The 24,774-nt window shown below is 45.2% G+C and overlaps 1 protein-coding gene across 5 annotated transcripts in view; it reads left to right on the top strand.

Moving 5' to 3' along the window:
• LOC146209569 (uncharacterized) overlaps positions 1 to 13,281 on the top strand; it is a 63,369-nt gene extending 50,088 nt beyond the window's left edge. For 3 of the 5 annotated variants that reach the window (XR_014706610.1, XR_014706614.1, XR_014706613.1), the window contains exons 17-18: positions 11,999 to 12,130; positions 12,985 to 13,281. The gene's annotated coding sequence lies outside the window, so the exon portion shown is untranslated. The remainder of the gene's footprint in view (positions 1 to 11,998; positions 12,131 to 12,984) is intronic. The other 2 variants (XR_014706611.1, XM_084601648.1) reach the window with 2 other exon arrangements.
• Positions 13,282 to 24,774: the final 11,493 nt, after the last annotated feature.

The following is a 24,774-nucleotide window of genomic DNA, read 5'->3' on the forward strand; positions in this document are numbered from 1 at the left end:
TTAAACATAAGGCCATCATTACTAAATTGATGCGATTCCAAGTAACGCTCTTTTGTCGGAAGATCACCTTCGTGCCCTAGTGATATAAGTCATTCAATTTACACAACCTTATTTATAGTTAAAGTGAATTCCATAGCAAAAGTAATTCCAAAATCTATAATGTAATCGGTTTATAAAGACAACCTGCAAATAGCCTGCACTTCTTCCAGCATATCTGTCTGTGAGAGGCAGATACAAATGACAATAAATGAGCTTGCTGCCTGGGCAGATAAAAACGTATTTAGGTTTTCTCACTAAAAAACAGTAGCAATTCTGTTCTCTTTGAAACGAGGCTTGCACACCAAACCCACTCTACATTTTAACCAAACCTTAACACCAGTTAAACAAGAGCACAAGTTTTAGGCGTCACCTTCGATAAAAAACTCACTTTCTTACCGCATATAAACAAAGAAAAAGCTTCCCAAGTCTTCAATGTGCTGAAAATACTGTCAAGAAAATGCTGGGGTTATGATAGGGGAGGCTTGTTCCTGATTCGCTCCAAGTTAGACTATGGGTCCATAGTATGTGGCTGAGTAAGACAATCCTACTTAAACGACTAGATCCGATTCACAATCTTGGTTTACGGTTATCATCTGGTGCTTATAGAACATCCCCAATAGCAAGCCTTTATGTAGAGACAAATGAACCTTCCTTAGAAGATTAAAGAACGGCAATAACTTCTACATACGTCCTTAAAATCCATACTCAGCCTAAACACCTCTGTCACTCTATACTCACAAAATGCCCATCATGAACAATATTCAACAACAAGCCTCAAGCGATAAAGAGGTTGTTACGCTTTGAACAAAAATGCCAAAATCTGGACATTCTCAATGATATCAGGAAAATAGCCCTAAGACACGAACCACTACCGCTGTGGTACACTCTCTCTACAGTGTGGGACATGAATTAGCACGCTTTCAGAAAACCTTTACACCACATCAGCATATATAGTAAGAATATCTCACGTTACAAGAAAAATACAGAAATTGTACTGCGTTTTGCACTCACTGGTCAAAAACTGATACTCATGTTGGAAGTGTCGTAAAATGCAATACGGCTGCCTACGTTTGCAACAGTTTTCACTGCCGAGTCTTATGCCATTTGTGTTGCGTGCAGAAAATATTAAATGAGAACATCAAAAACAGCATAATTTATACTGATTCACTGAGTGTCCTTACTGCATTAAACTCCAGTGTGCTGTTGAGCCACTGATAGGAAGCATCATACACAATATAGTGAAGGTCGCGACACAAAAACATACTATAAAATTCTGCTGGGTTCCCAGTCATGTGGGCATTAGGGACAATGAGAGAGCAGACGTGTTGTGCTGCACAAGCCAGAACCATTGAAATAAAACATGTGAACATGCCACACAGAGATTACATGAAACTAGTGCACAGCAAACTAAGAGCCAAGTGGCAGGCTGCTTGGAGAAATGAAACAAACAATAAGCTGCACTCTATTAAGCCAATATTGAGAGAATGGAAATTGTGTCAGCATCAGGAACGCTTCATTGAAGTAGTCTTATGTCGTCTGCAAATAGGGCACATACATCTAAGCACAATTTTTACTAACAAAGAAAGGTAAACCAATATGTAAATTCCGTGGTGAGGTGCTCACTGTAAATCACATTTTAATTGCATGTACACAACTCGAAGATGGGAGAAAGAAATATTTTACTTTATTTTATAGCCAACACATCCTATTTCATCCAGCACTGCTTTTAGGAGAACATGCACTTGATCATTTTTCAGAACATTTCTCAGGAAATCCAACTTCTTACGCTTACTGTAGTAATTTAGACATCTAACCCTGTGTTTTAGAGTCATTACATGGTCCTTTACAAATGTTAACATTTCTCTAGAAATCCTTCTTTATGGCAACTATAGTAATCCAGACATCTAACCATGTGTTCGGCACGTGATAGCCATAGTTTCTTATGTGCCATAAAACCCCATATAACTAACTTAACTATTTCTACAAGTATGTGTATAACACAATGCATATGCAGTTAGAAATCCGGAACTTGAGTGAGAATTGGGAGAAGGGTGCTTATCATTCCATAAATAAATGCAAGCTGTCTGTCAGGATATCAGTCATTGAATTCAGTTTGGGAAGCTGCTGATCTGTCAACTGTTTCTCGTACATTGCGAGGCACCATTCTTGTCTCCCTCAGGTGTAATTTAATATTTCTGTTCTCTTTAAAAGAGTGCGTTGTTGAGCTAGTCGGTCAGACATATCTTCAAAGTAATGCTGCATGCACAAAAACAAGGACGTGAAGGTACACACAAGAAGCGCAGACTCGTGACTGAATTCATATGAAAGGAAAGACGTCCTTGTTTTTTTGTGTGCAGTATATATGAAGATATTTCTGTTCTCCTTCATACAGAACATTTTCCCTGTAGATTCGCAAAAAGGTGCCCCATTTTAGTGTGAATTTGTGGTAAACACATTAAACTAATAATGACCTTTTATCCTTGATGAACAGAGGATTTTGTCCTTGAGAATGTTCCAATTATACTGTGGTATAGCCAGCCTATGCATCTGATTCTGCCATGATCTGCATGCCATCTTTTGGGGTGTGCGCATCACCATCAGGAATGGAGGAGCACCAGTCAGTGTTTCGCATCATCATGAAATGGCCACTTGCATTCTTCTGTGACATATATCGCAACCCAAAAAGAACTGGAATTAAACCTTGATTGCGGGATGAAATTGCACTAATAAGCAAGTTTTACAGGTTATCACATTATGGTAAGAGAAGGTGCATGTGAGTGTTGAAAATGGATCATTGATTGCCGGAAGCAATTTTAATGCGAAAGCATTTCTTCGTTCATGAGTGGCATGAACAAGAACTATGAACAGGAACTGTCATTTGAGAGTTTTTGTGAAGCTCATCTGCGCCGTTCCTGCAGTGGGGCCAAGGTACACTAGCTGATATCGGGTGAATCCATCAGGCGGCATAACAGAACATTGAAACTCCACTGGACTTGCTGTGGACTTTGTCGGATGTCTCAAGGGAGGAGGAGGAGGAAGAACATTTATTTCCGCCGAATATGGCACGGCAGCCACCTACGGGTCCGCACGCAGGCGTCCGGGGAGGCAGTCTGTCGCACCGCGGCCAGAGGACACCCGGCCCCGTCTAGAAGAGGTCTTCAGCCTCGGCCGCCAGGCGGACGGCGAATCGCTGAGTTTTTTCGTCGGAGCTTCTTAGCGTGGTCTCCCATTCATCGCTAGTTTTAATCGCGTTGCGCCCTGGGGCACGAACGCATCTCCATATTATGTGATCTAATGTTGCCACATGGCCGCAAAATTTACAAATTTCGGTTTCTGCACCGTCCCTCTTCCGCCCTCTGGCACTCGTCCAACTCCTCCACAGGGGCGAAACGAAATTTCGAGCTTGGAGTCTACTCCAGTCGTATGATTCCTTTTTACTCAGGGATCTATCCGGTGACGGATGTATCCTCCGAGTTTCAATGTCTATTGATTAGGAACGGAGGACAGGTGGAGCACTCAAGCCCTGTTGCAAATCAAGCAACAGTAAGCAGTGGCTCAACAGAGCTGCTCTTCTTCCCTTTGCCTCAACTATGACATGTAGCTTGATCCATTAGTCCATTTACTACGTACACAAAAGGAACGTGCAAGAAGGCTTGATTCATACCGTGGACGGCTTTAGTGTACAAGCTGTGATTTTTGCCTCCAAGGTAGACAGGGGGCTACTGTGGTAATTCGCTAGAAAGTTCGTTATAGTCATAATGAAGAAAACGTTCCTTTGCAGGACACACAGAACTAAATTCACGAGGGTAATTGTTGCAGGCTAGTTAGTAGAACATTGCTCAAAAGGGAACAGCTCAAAGACGGGACAAAGAAAGGAATGCAGATACTGGTGTTGTTCGTTTATCTTTCTGTTCTGTGTTTGGGCTGCTTTCTAAATTTCAGAGGACAGCTGGAGCATGCCTTCATTTAGAGTACCAAGGCATGGGAAACCAGCAGAATAGTGGCACAGCATTGTACCTTGAAACCAATTTCTCTCCTCAGTATGCGATGTATAACTGCTTTCTCATTACCTCATGAGATGCATGATAGCATTGAGTAAACTGGTTCGTGCTCATTGATGCAAGCCTTCACTGGAGTGGAAAATTATCCATATTTGATGCAGCTTGCGAGGTAAAAACCAGCCAATCAATTTCCAAAGCCATCAACTTGTGGTGCCTTGCAGAACATGTGCTGTGCAGCAACTGCTTGCGAATTGGAGCTCAAAGGTGGCACTTTGCACAACACCTGCATTTCCAGTGCCTCTGTTTGCCTCATCAAAGTACCCGCAGAGGTTTGAGTGCAAAAGCACTGGCTTTGAGATGTTCTTATTCTTCCAATTTATCATTTTTGATGGCGCATTGATGTGAATTTGCACGATATTTCTGTCGGACATCGTTGGATATGTGGTGTCGGATATGTAACTCTAGTCGGTTGACGTAAGCTCTTCCATGAGACTACAGTAAAACCCCGTAAAACCCTGAAGTCATTGGGACTGGTAAAAATGTTCAGATTATCCAGGTTTTCAAATGAGCCAGAAGCTGCAAAAAGGAAAAAAAATTTAATCGCAGGAACATACTGGGTATACCACCCTCCATCATCACCCTTTAAATCATCAACGAAAAGCATGCGGTGAGCCGTGATCGTGACCCGAACTTTTAACGTCATTTCCTTCAAAGGGCGTTTGTAGCTATCACATATTCCAATGATTTTGTGGCAATGGACAATGCACGCCCCAATTGCAACTTAATAAAATGAACGTACTGAATAAAAGGAGGCTTACACAACCAGACAAGCCGCCGAGCAAGGCGCTGCTGGCACTCCTGTCAAAGGCACTGGTGTCCTGCCGAGGGCACGCATTGAGGCACCCTGTTCAGCATAGGAGCTAACGTGAAAAGATACACATGCTGTGATATTATCACTGAGCAACATCTTGGTGCTTTGCCAGAAAATGTACTACAGTCGAACCCGGATATATCGAACTCGAAGGGGATCGCGAAATAGTTCGATATATCGATAATTCGATATACAAAAATCGGCTTGTGACGGCACTTACGATGCCAAAAAACGATACCGCATGTGTCGCGTAATCAATCCACTCGCATAATGAACCCACCCTCCACTTTTTCACCCGAGAATTTGAAAAAAAAAAATGCGTTAAGACCAGCTCGCTCACATGCAAGCGATTGAGCGATCTCAGCGACGAGCGGCAGCGACAGAGCGAAAAGTTTCAAACTTGTTGGAACTGCGTCCCCCTTGCCGCTCGAGCCACCGCGACAGCTCAATAAAAGGTTTCTGTGTCGCAGCGGCAGAAATCGCGAGCGTTTTCGCTTGCATGTGGATGGCGCGCGTCACTCCCGTTTCGGTCGTCGCATCCACAGCTCATTTCTTGGCAGCGTGCCAAGATGCTGCGCAGCGATAACGTCAGGGCGCGTTTATCTTTTTATAGCTCCTCCGGTGGCGGGGAGCGACTTGGCAGAGTGCCCGTGATGGCTTGATTGCACAAGCCTGGTTCGATTTATCACGCCGCGCTTGGGGCGAGCGTCATGATCGCAGCAGCAGACCGCGTGCTTCCGTTGATTCATACATGCAAAAATAAACGGCGCCCGCAAAAAAAAAAAAAAAATGCCTGCCGCTTCTTAACGTCCGCAGCCGCCGTATCTTACGCTACGTCGCGCGTACAGCACAACGATAAGAAAGGATGACTGTCGCAAAAAAAAAAAAAAATGAAAGAAAAACAGAGAGCTGCCGCTTCTTAACGTCCGCAGGCGCCATAGCCATGTCAGCCGCCGCGCGCAGAGGGTTCACAACACACGCTGGAGAAAGCGTCCGACGTCTGTCTGAAAACGGGCTGAGCTGGCTTGGCGCATGCGTAGCGCGTGTTGAAGGAGAGAGATAGCTCGGCAAAAGAATGGGCACACCCACGCACATGGCTTGCAAACGTCATGTGTTGGCGCGGGAAACAATAACTGCAGATGCGCGCGCCTTTGGGGAATGGGCGCGGCGCTGGCCAGAACTGTTCCCTCTCATTCCTTCCGCGCGTGGCTTGAAAACGTCACGCGGCAAACGGCCGAGCGTGATGCGATCATCTTTGGGGAAGGCACACTTTCTAGTGCATGGTGCGGAGTTCGATATATCGAACGACCGGTGAAATTGAGTTCGATATATGACGCGGATTTCCTATACTTTTGCATGGGATTTTCAAGGGGATATTCCGTGAGTTCGATATAACCAAAATTCGATATATCCGTGTTCGATATAACCGGGTTCGACTGTATAGACCACGACAACGGCGCAAAGCAGAGGGATGCGCTAAGACAAATTTCTTTTTTATACTCTCAGTGGCATAAGTGCAGGATAGGTTTATTATGTGAATGGGTTCGTTAATCCTCTAAGTCAAGACGCATCATTAAAATAAATGGCGTGCTGTCAGGGCATGGAGCAAGAGGTCGCGTTGCAGGACATGCACTTCCATTGCTAAGGGGAGATGCTTTGATGCCATCGCATCCACTACACACTATCTTGTCCTTGGCCGAGCTGGAGAGACGAGGGGCGAAGAGGATGCGCACCGCTGCCTCCAGTCTAGCCGTGCCTCAGTGAAGCACTGAGAGTATCCACGGCTGCATTGCATTAATGCATGTCTTCATTTCACAGAGGCATGCTTCAGCGACCAGCAAGCTGTACTGCAGAGTGGTTTTCTATACTGGGATCTCTAGGGTTGGGATGCTACACCACATCAAGCATAAGCTTAACTTTGCTACATGACTTCGTGGCTTCGAGGTGCCGTCGTTTTATTAATTTCAGGCAAAATTGTGATCAAGCATCCCAGCAAAGCACCGAAAACCTTCGAATTAGCAGGGTTAGGGCAGGCGGCTGCTTTGAATTGTATGGTTGAATTCACATAAGCGGCCTGATTTGTGGCAGTCTGGTGACTGGCTTCTCCATCATGACAATGCCCCTGCTCACACAGCCTTGTCTGTGCGACAATATTTAACTAAAAATGGTATTACGCCTGTTTCTAACCCCAATACTCACAGAGCCTTGCCCCGTCTGACCCTTCTTTGTTTCCCAGAATGAAAAAACACATGAAAGGAAATCATTTTGCTGATGTTGTGGAGGCAAAAAAAACAAAAGTGGTGCGTCAAGAAAGATGAATTTAAACAATATTTTGAAAAGTGGAATGAAAGATTAGACAAGTGTATCAGTTCAAGTGGAGAGAACTTTGAAGGAGATGGAAGGTTCGGGCTTAAAATATTAATAAATAGGTTCAAAAGAAAATTGGTTTGGTTTCTTTTGGGTACCCCTCGTACATAGCTGTAGGTCTAAAAAAGCAGCGCTTAATCTGTCCGAACTGCAGTTGGGTACAAATTGCTCGTTGGCCTAGTTTTAGCTATATGCTACTTGTGAGAGCATGCGATAGGCACTATGAACTGAGCATTCTACGTTTGGTTCATCCCACAGCGCCAGATCTGCTTACCAAAAGTGGCCCACTTGGCACTCTCATCGCGGAGGAAGGCTTCAATCCAGAAAGCCTCCCGTACACCCATTGAAATTTTGAGAATAGGTTGAGGACGTTTCGACCCCAATGCCTCTAATGCCTCGCTTTACCAGGTGTGACTGCTCTCCCATTAAGCGCCAGCTATCCTGAGGGAAATTTCGGAGAGAAAATTATAAATATGTACAAACCATCTACGTAGTAATGTAGATGGTTTGTGCATATTTATAATTTTCATATTTATAATAATATAAGTCATATTTACGAATTTCCTCAGGAGTCATGTCCTGCCTCTTCTTAGGAGGAATTTCGGGCTCACGCTTGACATTGGTGCTTTGGCTGTGCTATATATAAGGTAAATGCAAATGGAGGCGAGGAGTACGTCAGTGGACTGAGGAAGACCTCTGACAAAAACCCGCTCCAGGATAGCTCTTCCGCTGCAGATTTTTCAGCTGTCTCTGCCACCTTGTAGTCCGCCATGACTGAGATAAACCAGCCACTTGAAGCACTTGACAGAGCACCATTTTGTAACAGCTGCCACGCTATAGCACCTCCCCCTCTTTCTCCTGCTCTGCTGCAGTCGGCACATATGCTATACTCGCAGCTATATGCAGCCAAAAGCTACAGAGCCTAAATGCACTATTTCACTTTGCAACAAAGTACAGTGCCTTCACATTCACAGATTGCACTCTGGAATAATATACCAATATGGAATTATTCACGTTATTGCAGTGGTACTAACCAGTACAACATCAATGTAATCTATTGTAGAGCCTAAATGCACTATTTCACTTTGCAACAAAGTGCAGTGCCTTCACATTCACAGATTGTACTCTGAAATATTATATCAATATGGAATTATTCACGTTATTACTGTGGTACTAACCAGTACAACATCAATGTAGTCTATTCTGACATCAGTGCTGTGCAAATATAGAGGGCTGTCCCATCTGCCGGGAATCCCATGAAGCGTACGTCTTCTCCATCTATCCATCGGTTTCTGTAGGCTTTCGCAGTGCACTTGTTCAACCAACAACTTATATAGTGCGAGGTATTCAATGATCATAATTTTCATTCACTTAGGCATTCACTTAGGCCTTCAGTGTGGTAAAGAAACACATTTCTGAGTCAGTGGTGGTTCAAAAACTGAGGCCAGATATGCTAGAACTACTTGGCATAGCAACTTCATAATGAAAGCCCCTGTGCCATGGCCTTGGCTGCGTAGCCATAGGAAGCTGTCCCCAAATGCAAACCGCGAATATTACCTGCGCACACTCTCAACCATGGCAGGCACAGAGTGTCAACACCCCACTATATTCTGCAAGGCGTCTGTGTACCGTGCAATGTCGAGGCACGTTAAAGAACCCCAGGTGGTCAAAATTTCTAAAGCCCTCCACTGTGCGTCCTACATAGCCACTTAGCTTTGGGACTCCAAAACCCTACAACCCAAATGAAATTATATTCCAGTGCCATATATTTCTTCCAGCATGGCTGAACTTGCAGTGTCAGAAAGAAACTTGGTCACAGCTTGTATGCCATGTAAATCATTGACCTTTCTTGGTGTAAACGAACTAAAAGTTGTTATGTCAACAGTGTCCTTCACCTACTAAACCACCACTGTACTCATACACATGAGTACACTGTACTCATACTCATACTCATACACTGTACTCATACATACGTACTCATACATACGTATAAGAACCCCAGGTGGTCGAAATTTCCGGAGTCCTCCACTACGGCGTCTCTCATAGCCTGAGTTGCTTTGGGACATTAAACCCTACCAACCAATCAACCAATCATACACATGCTACTACTACACACACAAACACCACAAAGCATTTACTGACCCCCCTCCAAAATATTTGTACCAATGAGCCTTTGAGGCCTATGTGCAATGTGTGTGTCTAAGACACAGGGGGCTTGTGTGCAGTCCCCGTTAGCAGAATTTGCACAACTTAACTTTATAGAAATATTTTTATTCTCTAAAGCACCCCCAAATGCAGAAACTTCCTCACAGCTTGACTTCATTTTTCATACTCTTGAACTATGTGTCGATGTGATAGTACGCCAGCTTCAGTAGAAAAAGAAAGAAATGGTTGTTGTTTGCTCATGCTGTCGCATAGCTGGTTCCATTCTTTGGCACGGTACGCCGTCCATTCAAGCACTGTGTCCTGCTTTAGCAAACCTCGTAGTAGTGTGTCCTTTGCACCAGTGATGGCAGGAATTTGCTGAAGTAGTTTGCTATGCTGAGAATTCTTTGCACTACATGTTAGTCCTGTGACTCAAGCCTTTGCATCGTGCATTGTGTTAGCCAGGAACTGGGCATTACACACTCACTGCTGATTGTCTTCTAGGAATTCTGTTTCATACCAATTATGCACTTGGCCACGTTGAAAGTCAGGCCAGCTCGTTTCGCCACGTCTAGCGCTAGTTCCAACCGTTCATCATGCTTTTTCGTCGACATAGCTCAAACTTAATATGTCGTCTACATATGCTGTCACGCCATGAAGCCCCTCAAAGATTTTATTCATATTCTTTTGGAAAACTTCTGAAGCAGACAAAATTCCGAAATGTAACCTAAGGAAACGGTACTGCCCGAAAGGTGTTGCAGATGTGCACAGTTTCAATATTTCCTTGTCGTAGGGTATCTGATGGAAGCCAACGTTTGCATCGAGCTACATGAACACAGTTTATCCAACCAGTTCCACCTCTGTGTGTTCTTGTTTAGGCACCTAGTAATGTTCTTTTTTGTTACATTCATTAATCTTCCTGGGGCCCATGCATACCTGAAGTTTTCCATTCTTTCTGCACACTACCACAAGAGAGGTTACCCAATCTGTTGTCTCCAACACCTTGGAAATGATTCAGCCCTGTTCCATTAGTTGCGGCTCCTCCCGTAGAGGCTCCAGCAGAGCCAGTGGCACCTGTCATGCTGGCTGTATTACCGGCACGGCATCATCACAGAGAACCGTATGGTAGCTGCAGTCAATGCAGCCTGTGCCACTGACTGAAAAGATAACGAAACTCTTCTACCATACTTTCTGTTCAGCCATGCAACTTGGTGTGCACTTGTCACGGAAAGGAGTTTAAGGTACTTGCTGGCTTCAAGTCCTTTCCCTTTCTTTCCTTTCCTTTCTTTTCTTGGCTTTCCCTTTCTGCTCAATGAAACATTCTAGAACGGCGTTGTGGCCATTTAGCTTCACTTCCACCAAAATATTGAATTTGCCTTCTACCGAAGGACTGCAATGTCGCACAGCTGGGCTTCAATGCCTACCTGCCAACTCTTCTGAATTGTCTGGGAGTTTTCAGAATTTTGATTACATTTCCCGATTGTACAGACGTGACCTCAAATCTCCAGAAAAGTGGCCACTACAGACCAGCATCTTTTTTTTCGCGCTTTAGCTATAATCCTATAATGTCCTATAATGTAACCATGCTGGAAAGCAGTACGGGAGCAGTTAAGTCACCAGTATGCACCTTGAATCAAGGTAGCGGCTACCGGCACCATCACGAACGCAATTAACCAACGGGCGCTGCCATATTCGATATTCGGATTGGCTCATCACAGGCTGGCTCTTGCATTTAGCAATCTAGTCATTACATATGATCGTGGGTGTGCTAGCCATGCTAGGCTTCTGCTGGCTTTCTCAGGTCATTGAGCGAAGTGCAGAACGCCAAACTGCTCTTTGTGTTTCCCCGAGTCGGAGCGATCAATGGCGGTTTCGAAAGTCAAGACAAAATACTTGCAACTATTTCGAAAATCGTACATGACCGAGTTTATGTGCTCTGAAAGTTCACGAAAAGGTGACAAGTATGGATTCTGTACCATGTGCACCTTTGATGTGAGCGTTTTGCACGACGGCAAGAACGACATCTAAATACTTATCACTTTGCAACAGCAAGAACTATGTTCGTGCTGCAGAAGTGCAGGGCACCATTGGCAATTTCTTTCAAAACAACGGCGAAGACAGTGTGATCTGTGCAGAGTGCCTTTTCACGGGATTTCTTGTCGAGCACAACCTTCTGTTAAGTGGGCACACGGGACCGCTATTTCGAAAAATGTTCCCGAAAATGTGAAAAAAAGACCCCCCACCCCCCCCCCGGCGTGGCGGTCTCCCAAATTTTCATGTTGTTGCTAGATTGGCAGGTATGTCAATGGTGGCTTTGCTTGCATTCTATTCAAAACACTGAGGGGAAGAATGTTGGCTTGTGAACCAGCGTCAACTTTCTTGTGCACTGACAAGTTGCCAACTTGTAAGCCAGTCGCGTTCCCTGACAGTGCAGTTCACAGTGAGCTTGCAAATCTATTGCTTTGCTTTATAGCACACGGTAAAGTGGTTTCTTCGCTCATATGCATAACAAGTATCGCCAAATGCAATACAGCTGTGTGGTGTATGTGTTCATGCACACCTTTGGCAAATGCAGGACTGCTGTCGTTTACGAGGGGCAGAGCACGTCTTCCGAACTGGGTGCACCTGTTTATGATCTCGTTCCCACATTTCCAGATGTCCCGCAGATGCTTTGGCAGCCTTGCAGGTCTGCTCTGCCTTCTGGAAGGTCAGCCGGTTATTTCGTAACAACTTTTCTCATGTTTTGTCATCGCTTATACCAAAAACGATTTGGTCTCTGACCACTGAATCTAGTAACTCGGCGAAGCTGCAAAGCCGTGCTTGCACCTTCAAATCAAAAACTTCTCGAACGGTTTGCCTGATTCCTGCACTCTCCTTTTAAACGGATAGCGCTCTTTACTTCATTGCTTTGGGCTGCGCAATACTCGGCAAACTTTTCAATTAACGTTGTGTAGTCTTCTGATAAAGCGAAGATGGTAAATACCTCAGTGGCTTCTGCACCTGCTGTAGTCAGTAGTAGCGCTGTTTTCATTAGCTCTAGCGAGACATTGCTGGTTCTGTCGCCATCAGGATTAACTGGAACTTCTGCTTGAACCGCTGTCGATTTTTTGTGATGCCCCTTTTGAGATAAAGTACATCCGGTGGCCTTAGGAAGTCCATTTCGAGGCTTGTTTCTTTGGTGCGTGCAGATGTTTCAAGAAGCGGGTATCGATGTATCGGTGTCATTGTACGCCGAATTTTAAGGGGCAAAAGAACTCAGCTTTATTGAGCAACAGGTATTTATACTGATTGAAACAAGAAAGGGCATATTGTATGTGGCGTATCAGTTGCAGTTTTAAGAAAGCATTGTGCATGCTTTCTATGTAAGATACAAACTATAAAACATTAATTTTTGATGGACGCAGCTGTCTACTATACTGGGTTTCCAGTGTAACAAGCTCAACATGTTAAAAGGTTTCAAGCCTTGTAGGATAATTGCAGAGCTACAACTTCCAACTTGAGTATTCTTTGCATGTATGGTCCTTTTGTCCCAATTGATTCTATTCTTTCTTTCATTTTCAGGCACTGCCAGGAGCCAAATAAAAGGTGCAGAAGGCTTACTGTATGCCATCAAGAGTGAAAAGTTTTTTAAATCAACACTTAGGCGTTAGTGAATAGCTGTGGGTAATATTCTTCACAACCTCATTGTGCTTTTTACTTTTAAATTATGACCATGGGGCACTCTTTGTAATTATTTACGGTCTTGCCATGCCCTGGGGATTTTACCTTGAACATTTGAAGGATGTGTAAGCAGCATGCCTCAGAATATTGATATTCTTATTGGACTTTCAGATTTTGACTTCTGCTTTTTTTTTTTTTAATACTGTAATGGTCTTGACAGGGGTGATATGCAGCGAATATTATGCAAGGCTCTCTTGGTCATCAATTTTTGCAAGAATATACCATAATGTGTAAGGTTGCGGTGAATTGGAGGGTTGCAGAATTTTATATCTATCGTCAGCATCTATAGATGGCAGTTTTGTATGGGAGTAAAGAAAAATAGCAGTGGAATTCAAAACAGCAGAATGTATTGCTGCATTGCATGGCCTAGTTACTTGGGATCTTAGTATGCGTGTGTTATGTTTTGTGGAATGTCCAGAATCATTAACCGTGGTGGTTCCAGCTGCATTCCCTTTTCATTGCTAGAACAGCTTACAATAATGCCAAAATTTCTGGAGCCCTCCACCATGGTGTCTCATAACCTCCAGCTGCATTCCCTTTTCATTGCTAGAACAGCTTACAATAATGCCAAAATTTCTGGAGCCCTCCACCATGGTGTCTCATAACCTGAGTCACTGTTTGATGTTAAACTCCAGAAACCAAGTCAATCATGGCATGCTCAAACCTGACGGGGACAGTCAGCAGGAATATTTCTATACCTACACTTGTATATTTTGTATTTTGGATACACTCCTTCTTGTACAAATATGCTTTGTTGTTTATTGTATAAATCTCCTGTAAATAAAATTTTTTCTCACTCCGGAAACAGCAATCATTCCTGTGATTAGGCTTAATGGCCTAATAAACACTGAATACTAAGGCAGAACAGGGCTTGTGTCAACTGCGAGCTGCATGCTCGAGTAACATGTGAATCTACATTATTTTTCTTTCATGCTGCCTACAGGACTTCATCGGCTCCCATGATGAAGTCCACTGCTGTGGCTCACCAAGTAATGTTTGAAACGCACATACTTTGGCTAGAACCGGAGCAAAATTTAAAGCAATGTTTAATAGTGGTGTCTATTTGTATTGTGTGTGTGTTCATACTATCTAGCTGAATTTATCTATTCTTCTGTTTTAAGTGGATGCATATAGCCCAGTTGAAAATTAATGAAGCGAAAACCTTACTAGGGTATCAGCACTGGAATTGTCCGCAAAATGGGTCTGATGTGACGTCAGCTTCTCCAGTCACCAGTCATGAACTGAGGAGTAGTTGGGTGAGGTATATCAAGGCAGTGGTAATACAGAGTCAAGGTCATAAGTCATGACGTGTTATTGACACTAATCAACAATCATTACGTATGTCACATGACTGAGTCCATAATAATATCCAAAACAGATCCTGTAGATCTATCAACCTTTATGAAAAAAGATCATCCTTTACTGGGAATCAAACTTCTACTCCTCTGATCACCAGCAGAGCATGCAACTACGCTATGCCAAGCATGTGAGAAACAAAATTCTCCCTGCTTGGCATTCCTGCAGTCTCTGTGGCAGCGTAGGGGTCACTACTATGAGGGAAACAATTTTTTTTTCAAGGATTAAAAGATCACTGGCTGCTGGACCTCAATGTGACCCCCATACAGGGGTGACCTCGAAGGCCCAGTCAAAAAGATCTTGCTGTTCTGTCCTGCTTGAGCAGCAGTTCATTTCAGCTCTACCTTTGGAGGGAGCTGGCAGGAGCATGCAAAGTGAAGGCTAGAGCTCGCATCCCCATAAGATGTGATCTTCAGTTTCCAGTTCCTTGCAATTTAGGCATGCGGGGTTGTATTTATTCCCTCATTCGTAATAAACAATAAAGTGTCTATGAGAACGCCATGAAACAGGAGCGTACCGTCAGTCCCACACTTGCAGAAGCACTGCAATGAACGCACAAAGGAAAGCACGGGCCTGGTCTTGTTAGCATGATCTCATGTGATATATCCTCTGCACCAGCAAGACAGGCTTTCACATTTCTCCAGTGCGGATTCTGCAGTGGTTACGAAAGTTTTGAAACTATACAGCTGCAGTAAATATGGAAATATGGCTATGGAAAAGAGGATTCAAGAAACATTCTGGAATTTCATACCATGTTTCTGCATAAGAGGCTGATGTCATGTTGACAAATTTAAAAATAGGCCGCCACTTATGGAGCACCTGATTGATCCTTGTGTTGCATGGGATACTCAAACAGCGATCCCCTTGGAACTTATCAACAAAAGGAAGGGCTGAGATTTCAGCACACTGCCTGCGTTCACATGGTCTGCTCGACAGCCAGCTAAATCGTCCCTGCGCTCGGCTCAATTTTTTTTCTAGTGAACCTCCACTTCACGCATAGAGAGCTGGAGGCCAAATGGCGCTTGTAAATGACCTCCATGGCACAGTTCAGCTGTACACAGAGCAAGTGTGAATATACTACACTTGTTCTAAACCGTTCTTTTCGAGGCCGTTTGAAGGTCAAATCAATCTTGAAAATCATGTACATGGCATGGTTCAGGTGTCTACAGAGTATATATACTACAAGTTCTGAACATACGAAGAATTGTACTCTGGCCCTTGAATTGCAAGACTAGCACACAACCGACAGCACAGAAAATTGTTGCTACATTCGAATATAGGTGCATCTAGTGTACGCTCTGCCGCACAACTGTCTACTAATGAACAGCTGGGTCCTTTTGAAAGGAACCATTACAGAACTAATGATTAAGGGAGTAACTATACAATTCTGCTAATTTTGACCTTTGCTTGCATAGTTCTAATGACAACATGTGGCACCTACTGGAAAACCAGGATTGCACTGCACAACACAGATGGCATGTAACCAGTATCAAATATACAATGTTCTCGTATAACTGAGTGCATCTCTTAAATTACATGTGCGATTGCCAGTGCTTAAAGTCTGGCTCCATCGGAGGGAGGTTTCTAGTGATATGTCATTTGAGCAAAGGTGGAAAGGAAAATAGAGAGGGAGAGAGAAAGTGACTGGGGTGTGCTTCTCACATTTTTTACGAAGGGGAGAAATTGTTTTCTCTTGGGTTTTAAAAAATATGTTAATAAATCTTAAAACTCAGTGAAATCGGGGAAACAATGGGGAAGAAATGATCTGAAAACCACCGACAAAAATAAATGGCTGCCTGCTTCGTACTCGTGCAGTCCTTACACATTCGAGTGCAGGGAATCTCAGACCTCTAAAATACTTGTGGGAAGGGCTTTAAGCCCTGTGTACACTGCTGTCTGGCAGTGCGGGACATTCGTGAGTCCCCAATAAACCACCGTACGTCGAGCGGACATTCAGTGTAAGTCCGTTCTCGGATGTACGGATCTCCATGGGAGATCCGCCGACCTCCGATGGATCTCCCACAGACATCCGACAGATGTCCAAATAAAACTGTTTAGATCTCCCATAGACATCAGTGTCGGATATCCCCAGTGGACCTACAGACGTTTGCATATGAAGCATTCTGTCCATTCATGAAGCGCCTCGATAATCACAGCCAATATTCAGTAATAAGCTATGAGCTCTCATAAGCCCACAAATTGCTCTAATTTGGTATGCATGTCACTGTGCGTATGTAAAATATGAAGGCATGATGACTGCAGCCTAATAACATACCGAGCTAGGACCATAGGCCATGACCATAGGCCATACAAGCCCATGAGATGCTCCCATTCGGACGCACACAACCATGTCAGATGCATACTGCTATTGAACTATAGTGACTGCAAAGCAGATTCAAGTAATTTTATTCTTGGCATAACACTCTTCACTTCTCTGTCCTTGTGATCAGCATATTTACTCCTTAGTTTCCTAGGTCTTTTTCTCCATTGTGAGTCAACGCTTTTTAGGTATAGGCATTTAAATACTTTAGCTGCCCACCTTTTGCTGTCCGATTACCCCCCCTCAGGCGTTCCTCATACAATATTTTACTCTGAACTTTTCGTGCTTCAAAAGATGCCCAGCCCATATCTCCCTACCCTCTCATTTGTGGTCTTGCCACGGGCACCCAGTGTCAATCGTCCGAAGGCTCTGATTCATTTATAATATCGACTGTACCTCTGCATTTAGGCACAAAAACACATTCGAAAGTAAGCCCGGGCACCACAATTTCTTTCCAAGTACCCTTCAGTACCTGATACCTGTTGTATCCCCACAATGCCTTACGCTTCATATTATCTCAGTATCTCTTCGCCCTTTTGCCCTAAGTGACTGACCATGCTTTTCAATGTATCCTTCGTTTATCGAATACCCCAATATATTTATATTCTGCCCCTTTGGGTATTTCATGGCCTTGTATTTTAAAACCCTGATCAGTTGAGCCATTGAAAAACATTATACCCGACATATGAGCTAGAGCTAAAGCCTAGAGAAGAAGGTCTAGAGAAGTCTAGACCTCTGTCGAGCACAGCCAGCAGCGGAACACGTGGAGCACCTGTGGCGAAAACCGGTTTCGGCGCATGCGCACTGCCGCTCTTTTTTCAGGCAGCGCGAAATTTGCAACGGGTTCGCTTCTCGGTCCGTCGCATGGTGAATCGCTTCCCATATGAGCACCCCTTGCCTCTCATTGACCATTCTCATTCGGGTGTAGAAGTCTTCTAGTGGTATGACATCGTCTATCTATTGAACTCCGGGGCACTTCGCCGCAGCGCCGTCACAACTTTCGAACGAACCTTGTCCTAGCAGCTTGCTGTTGCCATTCGTCTCTACCAGGGTGGAAACTACCGAGTTATCACCAGCGGTTTCTTTGTCTTCTTCGTGTCGTTGTTCTGCAACAGTGGCGAAACCGGTTCAGAAAACGGCATGGTCTGGCACCGGCGAAATGCTCAAGGGTAGAGTAGTGTACCTTTCACTAGAAAATTATGGTTCACACTTGAGCTCCGCCTTTAAGGGTATGACGTAACGTGGCGTACGCCACGTCTGGGAGTTGTGGAGAAAAAGAAACGCGCTTGCTGCTCATCCCGACAGAGGGGGAGAGGACAGTCGAAAGGGAAGCAAAAGTATAGAAAGGACGAACGGTTACGCAAGGAAGCAGCGTCCCTCGAACCCGAAAACGAGGCCAGGGCAACCTCGTCCGGGAGCGTTCGAGAGCGAGAGTCTTGGGTTGACCCTGACCTCCTCCCGAAGCGCCCGAACGAGCCGTCGGCGAAGACGCAAGCGACAGCTCCACGCTGTCTCAAGTCTCGTCGTCGGAGTCGCCGCTGCAGACGCCATGTGACAGCTCCTCGCTGTCCTAAGATCTCGTACCATAGCCACGACATCGGACGGTCGTTGTAGACGTCAGCGACATCTCAAACCCCGCTGTCCTAAGTCTAAGATGCGCCGGAGCACAGTCCGAACTCAGAACTACGGAGTAGCTCTGTCGGGAGCAGCTTGCGCTACCAAAACGCAGAGTCTTGAGTCGCGCGATTCTCTCGGACATCTCCGCGGGTAGCCGTACTCGCGACGTGATAGATAGGCTGCTAGCTCACATATAAAGTTCCGCTTTAACTAAGCCGTATAAACGTGCCTGCGTGGCATAGGGGTAATGCGAAAGTGTCATACCAGGATGACTAATTTCACCCTCCCACATGAAAGGAGGGGCCCGAGTTGGCGCACTTTCAGGCACCGCCGAAATTCTCAAGCATAACGTAGTGTAGCTTTCGCTACAAATTTTTTTAGCAAAAAAAGTGCATGCGAATCTAAGCACCCAGTTTTTTTGCGAGGAAGATAGCGTAGACAAATCTTCCAGGAGCGCTTGCTCATTCGGTCGAGCCGGACCCCTTGGAGACCCTAGATTGGGCGTCCGCGACGCGATCTCCACTTCTTGTGTTGCTGCGCTGTGCCACTACACGACAACAGGCGGTGCAGGACGGCAAAAACCGATCGAAAGCGATGCAGATAACTTCAAAGTCATGTGGACCTGGAATGGGCGGCCATTCAGCGAATCTCAGGTTTCGCAGGCATCGCGGTACGTCCGCATGCTTTGTCTGGTATAACATAAAACTCCTTTTCAGTTCGGCTAAGCATTCCGGTAGCCAGAACGTCCAACGCAATTTCAACAAAATTGCTGGTGAAGCTCAGCTAGGCCAGGATGCATATAGCGATAAGTTGCGGTGAGGCCTGGTTTTGCGGTAGTGGATGTATGCAGTGATTGTAGTAAGAGACAGTCTGCTGTGTGCAAGGCGGGATCCGGTAAAAACGTCCCCGGAGCAAACGTCCCCGGAAAAAATGTCCCCGAACGGGGCTGAAGTCTTGCGCTTTAGGACGTAGACTATACGTTTCCCCGTGGCGAGCTGCAATAATGAATTATGCATGTTAACTTTATTACAGCGGTTTCACCTGTCGGCTTGGAATTGACCGCGAACATCGAACTGATGCGGGCATTCATGACCCCCCCCCCCCCAAAAAAAAAAAAAAAAACAAATTATGGCAGCGCCTCGTCTTCACTTTGTTTTTGCGGGGAAAAGAGGAGCTGACCACCGGCTTTACCGGAGTAGCTTGGAGCGATGCTTTAATATGTCCATGATGCACGACCGTTAAGCTGCTTATACCACCATCACCCTTATCACAATCCGCCTTTTGCGCGAGTTCTCTGTGCATGCGCGAAGTCGTAGCGGCGACCGATGGAAACACATTGGACGGCGTCGACGGCGTTTCTCGGCGCCGCCAGTGCACGGGGGCTGGCGTTACCGGGCGGCACGGTGATCGTCACAGGTTTGGCAAAGCGATGCCAACCACATCTTCCGCGTACGGTTGCCACTCTCTCAGCGTGCCGAGATGCAAGACGCGGTTTTTCAGGGTTCCTTCGGCGGGCCGCCACCAACAACGACGTGAAGCTTGAATTAGGGCCACCAAGCGTCAAGATGTGAATGGCCGACCTTAGCAACCGATTGCGTACTCTCGGCTGTGCGAAAAACACTTTGTTACAGGTATGTATGCATCTAAAGGATATGTGCATGATGAAAAGTATCTACCGGAGTTTGCACCAAGCCTGTACCCAGTGATAGCCGCAGTGAGCATTTGTTCAGCGCGTCTGATGAAGATGTATTTTGTTGTTTGTTTCCCTTATTGTGCGAAGGGGCCGGGTAGCGCAGATATTAGATATATATGTGTGCGCTATACCGTAATATTTAGCATGTTTTATCGCGACTGCCGCCTGACTAAAAAGAAAAGAAAAATTGGGCGTTTGTTGTGATGCACCGCCGTTCGCGAGCCGAGTGGTTGAGCTGGTCATGAGGCTCGGGAACGGCAGTGCATTAAAACGCCGTATGTTTTTTCTTGTTAGTCAGGTGACAGTCACGATAAAACATGCTAAATACTACGGCCTCGCGCACACAGTCGCCTGTGATATCTAAGCTATTTAGCCCTTTCGCACATAAAGAAATTTAGAAACGACAAAATACGTCGCCTTCAGGCCCCGGCGCAACTAAAGCAAACACGAACCGAAGAAATCCTCACTGCAGCTATCACTGGTGCGTTACAGGCTGGGTGCAAACTCCAGTAGGTACTTTTCATCATTCATATTTCCCTTAGATGCATACATACCTGTATGTATATCTGCGTGTTTGCCGCTCGGAGCATATGACGCACTTGACACTCTTGCACGGCGCACAGTATTTTTTTTTATTACCTTACAGGCTCGCCTTTGTGCACGCCAAAGCATTCAGATTTTGTTCCTTTGGTGTACGCAATCAGATGCACTTCGCTAGGGAGCTTGATAATCGTCGTCTTCGTCCAACCGTTTGCAACGGCAAGGAAACCGGCCGGCACAAATGAGTCTCCTGGAGGGTTCATGCTCGTTCACTTGCAGAGTGGATCGTTCTGGACGTAGAACAGCGTTGGTTCCTGACCGAGATGCGCATCCGATATGTAGGAGATGCACATGTGTGTCACCAAGTCGTTGATTCCGCAGAAATCGCGCAGAGGCAGGAAGGCTGTGGATCCTTTCATAACAGAATGACCATTCTCTGTGGACCGTGAACCTTTTCACCACTGCGACCACATCCGTTCTGAATCTGACTCCTGAGGGCAGAAACCGACTACAGCGCTGAATCATCCGTTGCCAGAAAAATGCCGCGCATTTCCTGCAGGTGTGCATTCCGGCCTAGATCATGCCCTTTTCAGGGGTAAGTGCCTCTCTGCCGAGTTTCGTAGATGAAATCCTTTAGCTGCATGCTTGTAGATGACGCGAGAAGGAAGTGACGCCCATTGCACCATGCCGGCGCCGCGGTGACCGCATTGTGCTCGGTAACTCAAGATACCCCGCGCATATGCGCCGCTCGAAGTCACAGGAGACGGTTCCACCTAGCTCTGCAGCATCAACAAACCCCTGGCTGCTTTGCCCTTTGAGACCCTCCTCTCTCTCTCTGCCTCCGCGCTCTCCTGTCTGCCGAAAACCTGCACGCTGAGAGCGTCTCATTCTGTCACGTCGAACACGGCCCACGCTACACGCTCTCACAATACGAAGGTAGTATATGCGTGCTTTAAGAGTGGATTGCGAAAACGCTGTACATTCCCCCATACTGCGTGAACATGATATACTGCAATCACTGTCACTACTTTCCGCCCCGAGGCCAAAAAAGGGGGGAACTTTTGCTTTCTACCCGCGTTGGCGTGGCCTTTTCGTACGGTACGCTTTCGCGTCGTCTGCTACACTGCCGTCCAATGTGTTTCTCGCCCGCTCCCGCGTGATGGCGCCACATCCTCTCGCAATTCAGGGTGGTGCCATCCTTTGACCGGCCCCATGCCGCCTGCGGCGCCATGCTGAATCACGACGGCGATCGGTGCGGTCGCAGTTGCATGGTGCAAGCAGCTAAGCTTGCGTTGTTCGAGGCTGCGGATAACTCGCTGGTGGTTTTACTTATTTGAGATTGTTAGACCGCGTGTCTTACGAGCTTGTCAGGTCAACAGAATGAGCATTACAAGAATTTGTGTGTGCCGATATGGCACTGGGTGAACCTGTAAAGGACTAGGTTGTTTTCATTTCCCCTGGCGCTGAAAGGGAAGATAGAAGTGGGACCGACGAAAAATAACTAAGTCATATACTGGCGATGTAAGTTTCAACACAGTTTTGACCTATATTTTGTTTTGGACATCGTTTTTCTATTCGCGTAGTGTCATAGCTAGAGTCGAATGAAGATGCTTTTTGGTAGCGATGTCTCGCGGATCTCAAATCAAGGCTCCTAGCTTATTTCTTTAGATAAGTACATATTGCACCGTTGTAATCGCAAGCGATGTAGCGAAATTTTGTTTGCGGGTATATATTTGCAACACGACAAATGCGCTGTTCATTCATTGCCGTGCTTTCTATTATGTTGCGGAGCAAAATGCCTAAGCGTGATGTGACATATGTAAACATGCCGTCAACACGCATTATATTACTAAATTTTTCCTGGGTTTTCTGGATCGACGTACATCTCTCGTAGACTGCGCATTGTTTATAAATATGCGAGGTTCGGTAATGTTCAGCAAAAGTTTTATGAAAACGTTCTCTTCATTACTTTGGATAATATTTTTCAAAGTATTTCTTTGTATGACTTTAAATTAACCTTACTAATCACGCTTGGTGTTTTGTCTTTCCTTAGTAGCACTTTGATGAGGACGAGTTTGGAGAGAAATTGATAGGATGGACGCCGTCTGTTAAATTTCAGAGCTTTGACCATGCTCTTTTACTGTAGATGGAACCGGAGAGTATAATTTCCTCAATTTCCAGTGATTCAAAACAATAGCGCTTGCTTTTAATTATTTATTCAGCTCAACAGAAGCCGAGTAAACTCTCTGCGAGACGGTCTGCCTAATGTACACCTCCTGGAAAGGAAGACAGCAGCTTCTCCTTAACTGTTGGTGCAGAGGCCGGCTAAGCAAATTTGAGGATTGTGACGACAATTATGGCAGCTGTACTGTGCTGATATCAGCTTGGTGTAGAGTGCTTTGTTTTAACTGTTATACCACACTCTACACATCAAATTTACCAGTCTTTCTTGCTCGCTAGTTCGTGGTTGATGTCTTTCCTTTTTTTTTTTTCATTTTCATTATTGCTGCGAATGCTTTCACACTGCGCACATCAAAATGTTTGCTCTAAGTTTGTTACATAATTCGTCATTTGCATCTCTTTTCACGCTTTGCTTTCGTATCTTTTCTACAATAGTTACAATCGACTATACGTACACAATATACCGGGTGTCCCAACTAACTTGAACCAAGGGATACAAAATAATAAATTTGAGGTAAGTCAGTGAAACCAATTGCATTCAACTGCCAGCCTCCTTGCGCACTACAGGCGATTTTTTGTTTTGCAATTACTTAATTAGCTAATTATGTTAATTTTTCTAATTGATTAAATATCGACTTTAGACCAAACATGTGAATTGTAAGCTTGTAGAGCACCTTCAGAAACACCCATTCCATTAATTGCGATAAAGAAAGTCTCACGTGTATCTTTTTTTCTGGGCTAAAAAAAAAGCCCGCGAAATACAAATAATACCACGTGACTAGTGCATTTGTGCGCCGCGATTGTGGTGCTCTCAGTCGTGGTTTGAGCGAACGAAATTAGCTGCGGCCGTGTCTACTTTGCCCCGTTAAAGCGGCAGGCCGATAGGCCTGCGATGGCTTCTTCGCCCGCGTCCGACAGCCGGCCGGCCGTCACGTGATGGTGCAAGTAGCACCGAGAGCGGCGAGCCGACAGCACCGGGATTGTAACAAACCCTCCTTCTCTCCAATCAGCGAACTTTACGGCAATTGGATGAGCGATAAGGCATCAGCCACTGCATCTGCGCATACAGGCTTGGTTTGGGTAAATGGGCGAGATGACATGTGACTCGACTAAAATTAGCGCTGCACCTTCATTTGCCGGTTATTTATCGTCATCCGCCCGTCGTGATGCTGACAGGCCTGGCCAAGATCACGGTGACGACGGGCGAGCTCGAGCTCGCTGCAACCATCGCCAACATTTCTGCCTGCCGCTGCAACGGGACCATCGGGTCACAGCCGCAGCTGATTTCGTTCGCTCAAACCACGACTGAGAGCACCACGATCGGCGCGCTCAAATGCGCTAGTCACGTGGTATTATTTGTATTTCGCGGGCTTTCTTTTGAGCCCGGAAAAAAAGATACACGTGAGACTTTCTTTATCGCAATTAATGGAATGGGGGTTTCTGAAGGTGCTCTACAACTTTCCAATTCACATTTTTGGTCTAAGGTGAATATTTATAAAATTAGAAAAATTAACATAATTAGCCAATTAACTAATTGCAAAACAAAAAATTGCCTGTAGTGCGCAAGCAGGCTGGTAGTTGTATGCAACTGGTTTCACTGACCTACCTCAAATATATTATTTTGTAACCCTTGGTTCAAGTTAGCTGGGACACCCGGTATATGTCCTTCCGGCTCAGTAATTTATATTACAGTTTGCATTTTTTTCCATGTTCGACTGCACTCAACATTAGAAAAATGATTTGCATTCTACGTGAAAAAAAAAAAAAAAAAACAAACAGCGGAAACGACGCGTTCATAAGAGTACAAGGGCGGCGCTGGAAACACAAAATAAAATTTCATGGAAAAAAAAAAATCAGTGGTGTTTCCAGCGTCAACCGGTGTACTTGTTTTCATTATGAACATGTCGTTCGGCTGTTTTTTTTT

Source organism: Amblyomma maculatum, chromosome 1 (assembly GCF_055883805.1).
Source record: "Amblyomma maculatum isolate TAMU_Amacu chromosome 1, ASM5588380v1, whole genome shotgun sequence".
NCBI lineage: Eukaryota > Metazoa > Arthropoda > Arachnida > Ixodida > Ixodidae > Amblyomma > Amblyomma maculatum.